A 9,028-nucleotide genomic window follows, 5' to 3' on the forward strand; every position below is an offset into this window, starting at 1 on the left:
TCGCACGCGCCGATTCAAGTTGTTAAGGATCGGAGTTTTTAATTGGTTTGTGTGCGGGTAGTCCGAGAGCGTGGCGATGCATTTAGCTACAAGATTAAAAATCAGTTGGGGAACTGTGAGCAAACTTTAGTGTCAACGTGGAAATTAATGTGGCTGTCCATCAGCCACAAAGGATGTGGCTCGCGAACCTTTATTACTTAGGAATTGGGAATGTAGTTTAGTTAGTAAGCGTTTGCTTAGCATGTGCAAACCGCTGGGTTCACCCCCGGTACACAACACTGTGTGGTGGTGTGTCCACTCCTGTAATCCCAGCGTTGAAGAGGTGGTGATAAAATTATCATAAATTCGACGTTATCCTCTATTGCAAGCCAGCCTAAGCTACTAGGGATCTGTCAGTAAATCAGTGAGGAAGCCTGGAAAGATGGCTCAGCGGAGAACACAGGCCAGGCTGTCCTTTTCCTGGACTCTCCTTTGACCCATTTGCATGGTTGACAGTTGTCTGTAACTTGAGTCCTAGGGGAATCATGCGCCCTCTTCTGGTCTTCATGATTACTGCATGCATGTGGTGCAGAGACCTCCCTGCACTCGAAACCCCTTACAAATAAAAGAAAAAGGAGTTGGGTGTGGTGGGACACTCCCTTAATTCCAGGACTCAGAAGGCGAAGGCAGTTGGATCTCTTTGAGTTCAAAGCTATCCTGGTCTTTATAAACCTAGTCTCAAAAAAAAAAAGTGTGTGGTTTTTGTTTTGTTTTATTTTGTTCTTAATTAAAAATAAGGGGTTTAGAGATAACTCTGGTTCGGGAGCACTTGATGCTCATCCAAGCACACACATGACAGGCAGATCACAACCTTCTGTAACACTAGTGCCTCTTCTGGCCTCCATAGACCTGCCCAAAAATAGTACACTCAACTTGCAGGCAAGACCTTGATACACATTAAAAAAAAACAAAAATAAACCAAGCAAGCCCTGACATAAAAGTGAAAATGCACTAGTCTTCCATTTACATATAGCTAGACAATCACAGCAAAGGGAGATGAGAGTTATGCTACAAAAGGTCAAATTGAGGGGGAAGTGAGAGATTTCGCAACAAAGCCAAATAAACACATGCAAAGGGATATCTTATCTTTAAAAAAAAAAAGTATGAGGCTCTTCTCATACAGTGCCAGCCTCGTCCTGTAGACAGGATGGTGAAGGTCGGTGTGAATGGATTTGGCCGTAATGGGTGCCTGGTTACCAGGGCTGCCTTCTGCTCTGCAGTTGGCAAAGTGGAGATTGCCATCAACAACCCATTTATGGACCTCAACTACATGGTCTACATATTCCAGTATGACTCTACTCATAGCAAGTTCAATGGCATGGTCAAGGCTGAGAAAGGGAAGCTTGTCATCAACGGGAAGCCCATCACTATCTTCTGGGAAGAGATCCCACTAACATCAAATGTGGTGATGCCGGTGCTGAGTATGTTGTGGGGTCTACTGGTGTCTTCACCACCATGGAGAAGGCTGGGGCCCACTTGAAGGGTGGGGCCAAAGGGTCATCATCTCTGCCCCTCTGCTGATGCCCCATGTTTGTGATGGGTGTGACCCACCAGAAATATGACAACTCACGCAAGATTGTCAGCAATGCATCCTGCACCACCAACTGCTTAGCCACCCTGGCCAAGATCATCCATGACAACTTTGGCATCATGGAAGGGCTCATGACCTCGGTCCATGCTATCGCTGCCACTCAGAGACTGTGGATGGCCCCTCTGGAAAGCTGTGGTGTGATGGCCTTGGGGCTGCCCAGAACATCATCCCTGCATCCACTGGTGCTGCCAAGGCTGTGGGCAAGGTCATCCCAGAGCTGAACGGGAAGCTCACTGGCATGGCCTTCCATGTTCCTACCCCCAATGTATCCGTTGTGGATCTGACATGCCACCTGGAGAAACCTGGCAAGTATGATGACATCAAGAAGGTGGCAAAGCAGGCATTTGAGGGACCACTAAAGGGCATCCTGGGCTACACTGAGGACCAGGTTTTCTCCTGTGATGTCAACAGCAACTCCCACTCTTCCACCTTTGATGCCAGGGCTGGCATTGCTCTCAATGACAACTTTGTCAAGCTCATTTCCTGGTATGACAGTGAATTCGACTATAGCAACAGGGTGGTGGGCCTCATGGGCTACATGACCTCCAAAGAGTAAGAAACCCTGGGCCACCCACCCCAGCAAGGACACTGAGAGCAAGAGAGAGGCCCTCGGTTGCTGAGGAGTCCCTGTCCCAACTCGGGACACTGAGCATCCCCCTCACAGTTTCCATTCCAGCCCCCAAAGATGATGGAAGAGGCTTAGGGAGTCTTACTCTCTTTGAATACCATCAATAAAGCTCACTGTCCCCTTCCCAAAAACAAACAAACAAAACCAACAAAAACCAGTATGTGTGTATGCACAAGGTGGGCACACAGCTGTGGTGCTTGTGTGGAGGTCAGAAGATAACTTTGTAGAGTTGGTACTCACCTTTCTTTGCTTTTGTTTTGTTTTTTTGAGCCACAGTCTTTACATTTTGTAGCTCAGACTTTCCTAGAACTTGCTAGGCAAACCACGATGGTCTGGCCCTTACAGCAATAGACTTGCCTGGGCTTCCCAAGTGCTGGCATCAAAGGCATGTACCAGCACACGAGGCTCATCTTCTATCTCTGTGTGGGTCTCCAGGACTTCACTGCTAGCATCTTTTCCTGATAAGCCATCTGGCTGGCTCCAAAACCAATACAGGGTGGCTAGCTGTAGTGGCACATGTTTCTTTTTAAGGCTTTTTTTTTTTTTTTTTAAGATTTATGAGCGAGGGGGTGGTGGCACACGCCTTTAATCCCAGCACTCGGGAGGCAGAGGCAGGCGGATTTCTGAGTTCGAGGCCAGCCTGGTCTACAGAGTGAGTTCCAGGACAGCCAGGGCTATACAGAGAAACCCTGTCTCGAAAAAAAAAAAAACAAACAAACAAGCAAACCAATATTTATCTATTTATTATATGTAAGTACATTGTAGCTGTCTTCAGATGTGCCAGAAGAGTGCATCAGATCTCATTACAGGTGGTTGTGAGTCATCATGTGGTTGCTGGGATTTGAACTCAGGACCTTTGGAAGAGCAGTCAGTGTTCTTAACCTCTGAGCCATCTCTCCAGCCCCCTAAGGCTTGTTTTTTATGCACAGTGTTCTGCCTGCATATATACCCACATGCCAGAAGAGGGCATCAGATCCCATTATAGATGGTTGTGAGCCACCATGTGGTTGCTGGGAATTGAACACAGGACCTCTGGAAGAGCAGTCAGTGCTCTCAGCCAGAGTGTGAACTGGGATTTTGTGTGTGTCTCTGAAACTCTTCGATTTTGATGCCAGCCTTGTCTACCCAGTGAGTTCCAGGACAGTCAGGACTACACACAGAAAAACCCTGTGTTGAAAAACCAATATAACAATATCCAGTGGACATGTCTCTCACACCAATAACCAACCAGCAGACCAAGACAGAAGATTGCTCCAAGTTTGAGACCATTTAGGATACAGAATGAGTTCAAAGGCTAATCTGAGATACACAGTGAAACCCTGTCTCAACAGACCCCAAATTATATTAAAGGTGCTTGCCCCAAGAAACAAGCCTGATACCTTGAAGTCAATCCCCGGGACCCACAGGGTAGAAACAGCTCCTGAAAGCTTTCCTCTAACCTACACACACACACACACACACACACACACACCCCGAAAGTAAATATAAATAATAAATGAAGGAGCTGGAGAGAGGGCTCGTGGTTAAGAGTGTACTGTAGAGATCCTTACAGAGGATTGGGGATCCTAGCATTCACACCGAGACACTCACAACTGCTTGTAATTCTAGCCCTGTGGGATCTGATGCCTTGTTCTAGACTCCACAGGCACCAACATTCACATACACACACACATGCCCACACTGATACACACACACACACATGCCCACACTGATACACACACACACATGCCCACACTGATACACACACACACACACACACACACACACACACACACACACACACGTACACACACACAAACACATGCCCTCACTGATACACACAAACATGCCCACACAGGCACACACAGAGAGACACATAATCAAAAAAAAAATTTAATTTTTCAAGATTCCAGACTTTTTGATGGTAGCAGATAAGACCTGGGGAGAGGAGAGTTCCAGGTCTGGTGGGGCAGGCCTGTAATCCTGATACGCAGTAGGCAGGGGCAGAAGAATTGAACAGTGAGTTCAGGGTCAGCCTCAGGCTATAAAGGAAGTACTAGGCCAAAAATGACAATTATGGGGACTGGAGCCGTGGCTCACTGGCTAAGAGCGTTTGTTCTTGCAGAAGGTCAGGGTTTGGTTTCCAGCACTCATGTACACTCACACACGTTTATAAAATTAGAAAAGCCAGACACTGTATAAGCCTAGAGTTCCAAAACTTGGGGTACAGAAGCATCAGGAGTTAAAGGTCATTTTCACCTACATAGTCAGTTCAAGGCCAGCCTGGGCTACGTGCAACCCTATCTCAAAATAATATTTTCCTCCTTAGGATAAGTGCTATGTGTATAGATGTTTCGATTGCATGTGTGTGTCTGCACCACATGAGTACTTGGTGCCCCATAGAGGTCAGAAGAGAGTGTTGGATCTCTGGAACTGAAGTTACAAAGGGTGATGAAAAGCCACTACGTGGGAACTGAACGGCCAATGCTTTTAACTGCTGAGCGAGTGGTTTCTTCAGTCCTGAGCCACATAGCAAGACCCTTCCTAAAATTTCAAGGGCTAGGCTGGTGTGGTGGGTTTAACCCAAGCACCCAGATAGCAGAGGCAGGCAGATTTCTGTGAGTTTGAGGCCAGTCTGGTCAACAGAGTGAGCTCCAGGTTAGCCAGGTCTACATAGTGAGACACCATTTTTTTTTTTTTTTGAGACAGGGTTTCTCTGTATAGTCCTAGCTGTCCTGGAATTCACTTTGTAGACCAGGCTAGCCTTGAACTCAGAAATCCGCCTGCCTCTGCCTCCCAAGTGCTGGGATTAAAGGCATGCGCCACCATGCCTGGCCCTTTTTTTTTTAAAGCTTTATTTATTTTATGTATATAATGAGCACACTGTAGCTGTCTTCAGACACACCAGAAGAGGGCATCTGATCCCATTACAGATGGTTGTAAGCCACCATGTGGTTGCTGGGAATCGAACTCAGGACCTCTGGAAGAGCAGTTAGTGCTCTTAACCGCTGAGCCATCTCTCCAGCTCCAAGCCCCCGTCTTTAGAAAATAAAATAAATACAAGGACTAGAATGTGACTCAGTAAGAAAAATCTTGTCTGCTCTACAGAAGGCCTTGGGTTCAATTGCCAGCAAAGTGGAGGGAGAGGACTTGGAAAAATACAAATTTCAGTGTTTGATAATCAGTTGAAACACTGTGAGTGGAGAGGAGAAAGGCAAAAAGCAGCTGGGGTTCTGCAGGCACAACGGGGCACGTGCTTCTCTATCAGATGCTGGTACTGTCTCCACCACAGTGAGTCTTATCACACTACACTTTAGTGTAGAAGAGAGTACCAGCCCCTACTTATCATCACAATCAGCATGGTCCTGCCTAGCATAAGTATTAACAAGGACTCAACTGATATTTATTAAATTTAAGTCTAAAAGCTGAATATCAGCTCTGAAAGTGTCTTAGTTAGGGTTTTACTGCTGTGAACAGACACCATGACCAAGCCATTATTTAATTTGGGACTGGCTTACAGGTTCAGAGGTTCAGTCCATTATCATCAAGGCAGGAACATGGCAGCATCCCGGCAGGCATGGTGCAGGAGGAGCTGAAAATTCTACATCTTCATCTGAAGGCTGCTAGCAGAATACTGGCATCCATGCAGCTAGGATGAGGGTCTTAAAGCCCACACCCACAGTGATGCACCCACTCCAACAAGGCCACACTTCCTGGGCCAAACATATACAAACCATCACAGGAAGAGAAAGAGATTTGTAGGGAAGTTTAACATGTTCAATTTGGTACAAACAGAATTTATAGCACCTGTGAAATACTTGTGGCGTTTTTAGGTGGACAGCAAATAAGACCAGAGACCCAGAGAAAGATCTGGACTGGAGATACAGTGCATAGCAGGATACAGAGGCCATTTGAGAGAGTAAGATCTCGAAGGAAACACAAAGGACACAGCTCAGATGGGGTTTTGTGGTTTAAGGAATGGGTGGGCGGGTGGAGGAAGTTTCTCCCTCGTGGTGCAGAGAAGCATCAGCCACAAGGGGAACAGGAGAGGACAGCAGCAGAGATCAGTTGGGCTGTGTGCCACTGAACCATCAAACAGCCCCAGGATTACACTGCCTGTGCAGAGTGGAGGAGTCTCCTTAGAAAGGGGGAGAAGTGAAGTAGTGAAGATCACTTGTGTAGGCAACTCCAAGAACTTAGAGAAAGGGTAGAGAGCAGGAGGCAGAGGAGAGATGGAGAGGCACACTGTGCACTGCCTTGGAGGCCAAGCTTTGACTGTAGAGCACAGACTGGCCTTCACCCTCTCCCCTCAGCCTCCTAAACACTGGCATTTGCAGGTAGTGAAACACCCACCCACACCCCCACATACACTCCTGGTAGGTACCTGGTAACTTAAGAGCCTGGTAAAAGGTCATTATCATAAAGAGAGAGGATTTGGAAAAGTTTCAAAGACAATAAAAGCGGGGAGAGGGGACGGAAGAGATAGCTCAGCAGTTAAGAGCACTCACTGGCTGCTCTTACAGAGGACCCAGTTTTCGTTCCCAGCACCTATGTAGCACCTCTTAACCTCTGAGCCATCTCTCTAGCCCCTTGTTTGTTTGTTTGTTTGTTTGTTTGTTTGTTTAGACAGGGTTTCTCTATGTAGCTCTGGCTGTCTTGGAACTTACTTTGTAGACTAGGCTGCCTGGAACTCACAGAAATCCAACTGTCTCTGCCTCCCAAGTGCTGGTTGGCACTCCAAGAACCAAGAGACTGGTTCTCATGCCTTGGATCCCAGCCCTGCGAGGCAGAGGCAGGTGGATCTCTGTGAGTTCAAGGCTAGCCTATTCTACAGAGCTTCATCACTACCAGCTAAAGGCATGTACCACCACCCTGTCCCCAAATGTCAATGAGGAGATGCACATTTACAGTGAGATACACAGTTGCACTCTCCATATTCAGGGTGCTGCAGTGATGGTTCCCATGAATTTGAAGCCAGCCTGGGCCATGTAGTGAGTTCTAGGTCAGCCTGGACTGAAGAGTAATAATGAACGTTTTTTGTTTTTTTTATTTTTGGTGTTTGGTTTTTACCGACAGGGTTTCTCTGTGTAGCCCTGGCTGTCCTAGAACTAGCTCTGTAGATCCAGGTGGCCTTGAACTCACAGAGATTCTCCTGCCTATGCCTCCCAAGTGCTGGGACTAATAATATTGGCTTTTAAAAAAAAAGCTAATTTAAAAACAAAAGGGGGAGTTGGGCGTGGTGGCTCACGCCTTTAATCCCAGCACTCAGGAGGCAGAGGCAGGCAGATTTCTGAGTTCGAGGCCAGCCTGGTCTACAAAGTAAGTTCCAGGACAGCCAGGGCTATACAAAGAAACCCTGTCTCGGAAAAAAAAAAAAGGGGGGGGGAGGGAGCTGGAGAGATGGCTCAGGGGTTAAGAGCACTGGCTGCTCTTCCAGAGGTCCTGAGTTCAAATCCCAGCCACCACATGGTGGCTCACAACCATCTGTAATGAGATCTGATGCCCTCTTCTGGGGTGTCTGAAGATAGCTACAGTGTACTCATATATAATAAATAGATAGGCTGGAGTGAGCCGGGCCAGAAAAAATAATTTAAATCAAACAAACAAACAGACAAACAGAAAGCTAATTTTGTCAGGTATGATGGGTAGTTCTGAATCCCAGCACTGGGAGGCAGAGGCAGGTGGATCTCTGTGAGTTCCAGGCTAGCCTAGTCTATAGAGCTAGTTCCAGACAGCCAGGCAGGACTGTTACACAGAGAAACTCTGTCTTGAAAGACAAGCAAACAAAAAGATAATTTTAAATATCTGAATGAACACACAGGTAAAATCAGCCTCTGGATAAGGGAAGGAAGAGAAGGGGGCATGCTTCCCACAGTGAAACAGAGAGAACCTAAGGGAGTAGGTCCTGGAGGGTGAGGACCAGCCTGTCAGACCTTGGATTACGTCAGGGGAGGGGAGCTGGCTTGGCTGTCTCGCATCACCAGAGCGAAGAGGCACTCACCCTCTACTCCAGCTCTGCAAGCAGAAACTAAAAACCTTACACCACTCAGTGGAGGAAAAGCAAAGAATTGAGAAGTTTGCTTCTGATGCTCGGCACTCCCAGGCTAGTCAGTTCCTCTGCCGGCTAGGGAAAGGGCGACATCAGGTGACGTCAGTCTCCAAACACCTCTCATGATGTTTTTATTTATTTTTGAGACAGAGTCTTACTATATAGCTCTGGCTGTCCTGGAACTAACTAGATGTTGTTTGTTTGTTTGTTTGTTTGTTTGTTTTTAAAAAAGAATTATTTATGGGCTGGCGAGATGGCTCAGCAGATAAGAGCACTGACTGCTCTTCCATAGGTCCTGAGTTCAAATCCCACAACCACATGGTGACCCACCGGTAATGAGATCTAACGCCCTCTTCTGGAGTGTCTGAAGACAGATACAGTGTACTTACATATAATAAATAAATAAATCTTTTTTAAAAAAAAGAATTATTTACTTATTTATTATGAGTACACTGTAGCTGTCTTCAGACACACCAGAAGAGGGTGTCGGATCCCATCACAGATGGTCGTGAGCCTCCATGTGGTTACTGGGGATTGAACTCAGGGTCTTTGGAAGAGCAGTCAGTGCCCTTAACCACCAAGCCATCTCTCCAGCCCTAGAACTCACTATGTAGATAATGCTGGCCTCAAACTCATAGAGATGCACCTGCCCCTGCCTCCTGAGTGCTGGGTTGAAGGCGTGAGCCACTACATCGACTTCTGTACCGTGTGTGCACGGTCTCCAATTCAGCTGCAGTTAGTA

At 46.9% G+C, this 9,028-nt stretch overlaps 1 pseudogene; it reads left to right on the forward strand.

Annotated features, from left to right (window-relative positions):
* On the forward strand, nucleotides 1,048–2,479 carry Gm6283 (predicted gene 6283; annotated as a pseudogene).

Source organism: Mus musculus, chromosome 10 (genome assembly GCF_000001635.26).
Source record: "Mus musculus strain C57BL/6J chromosome 10, GRCm38.p6 C57BL/6J".
Lineage (NCBI taxonomy): Eukaryota > Metazoa > Chordata > Mammalia > Rodentia > Muridae > Mus > Mus musculus.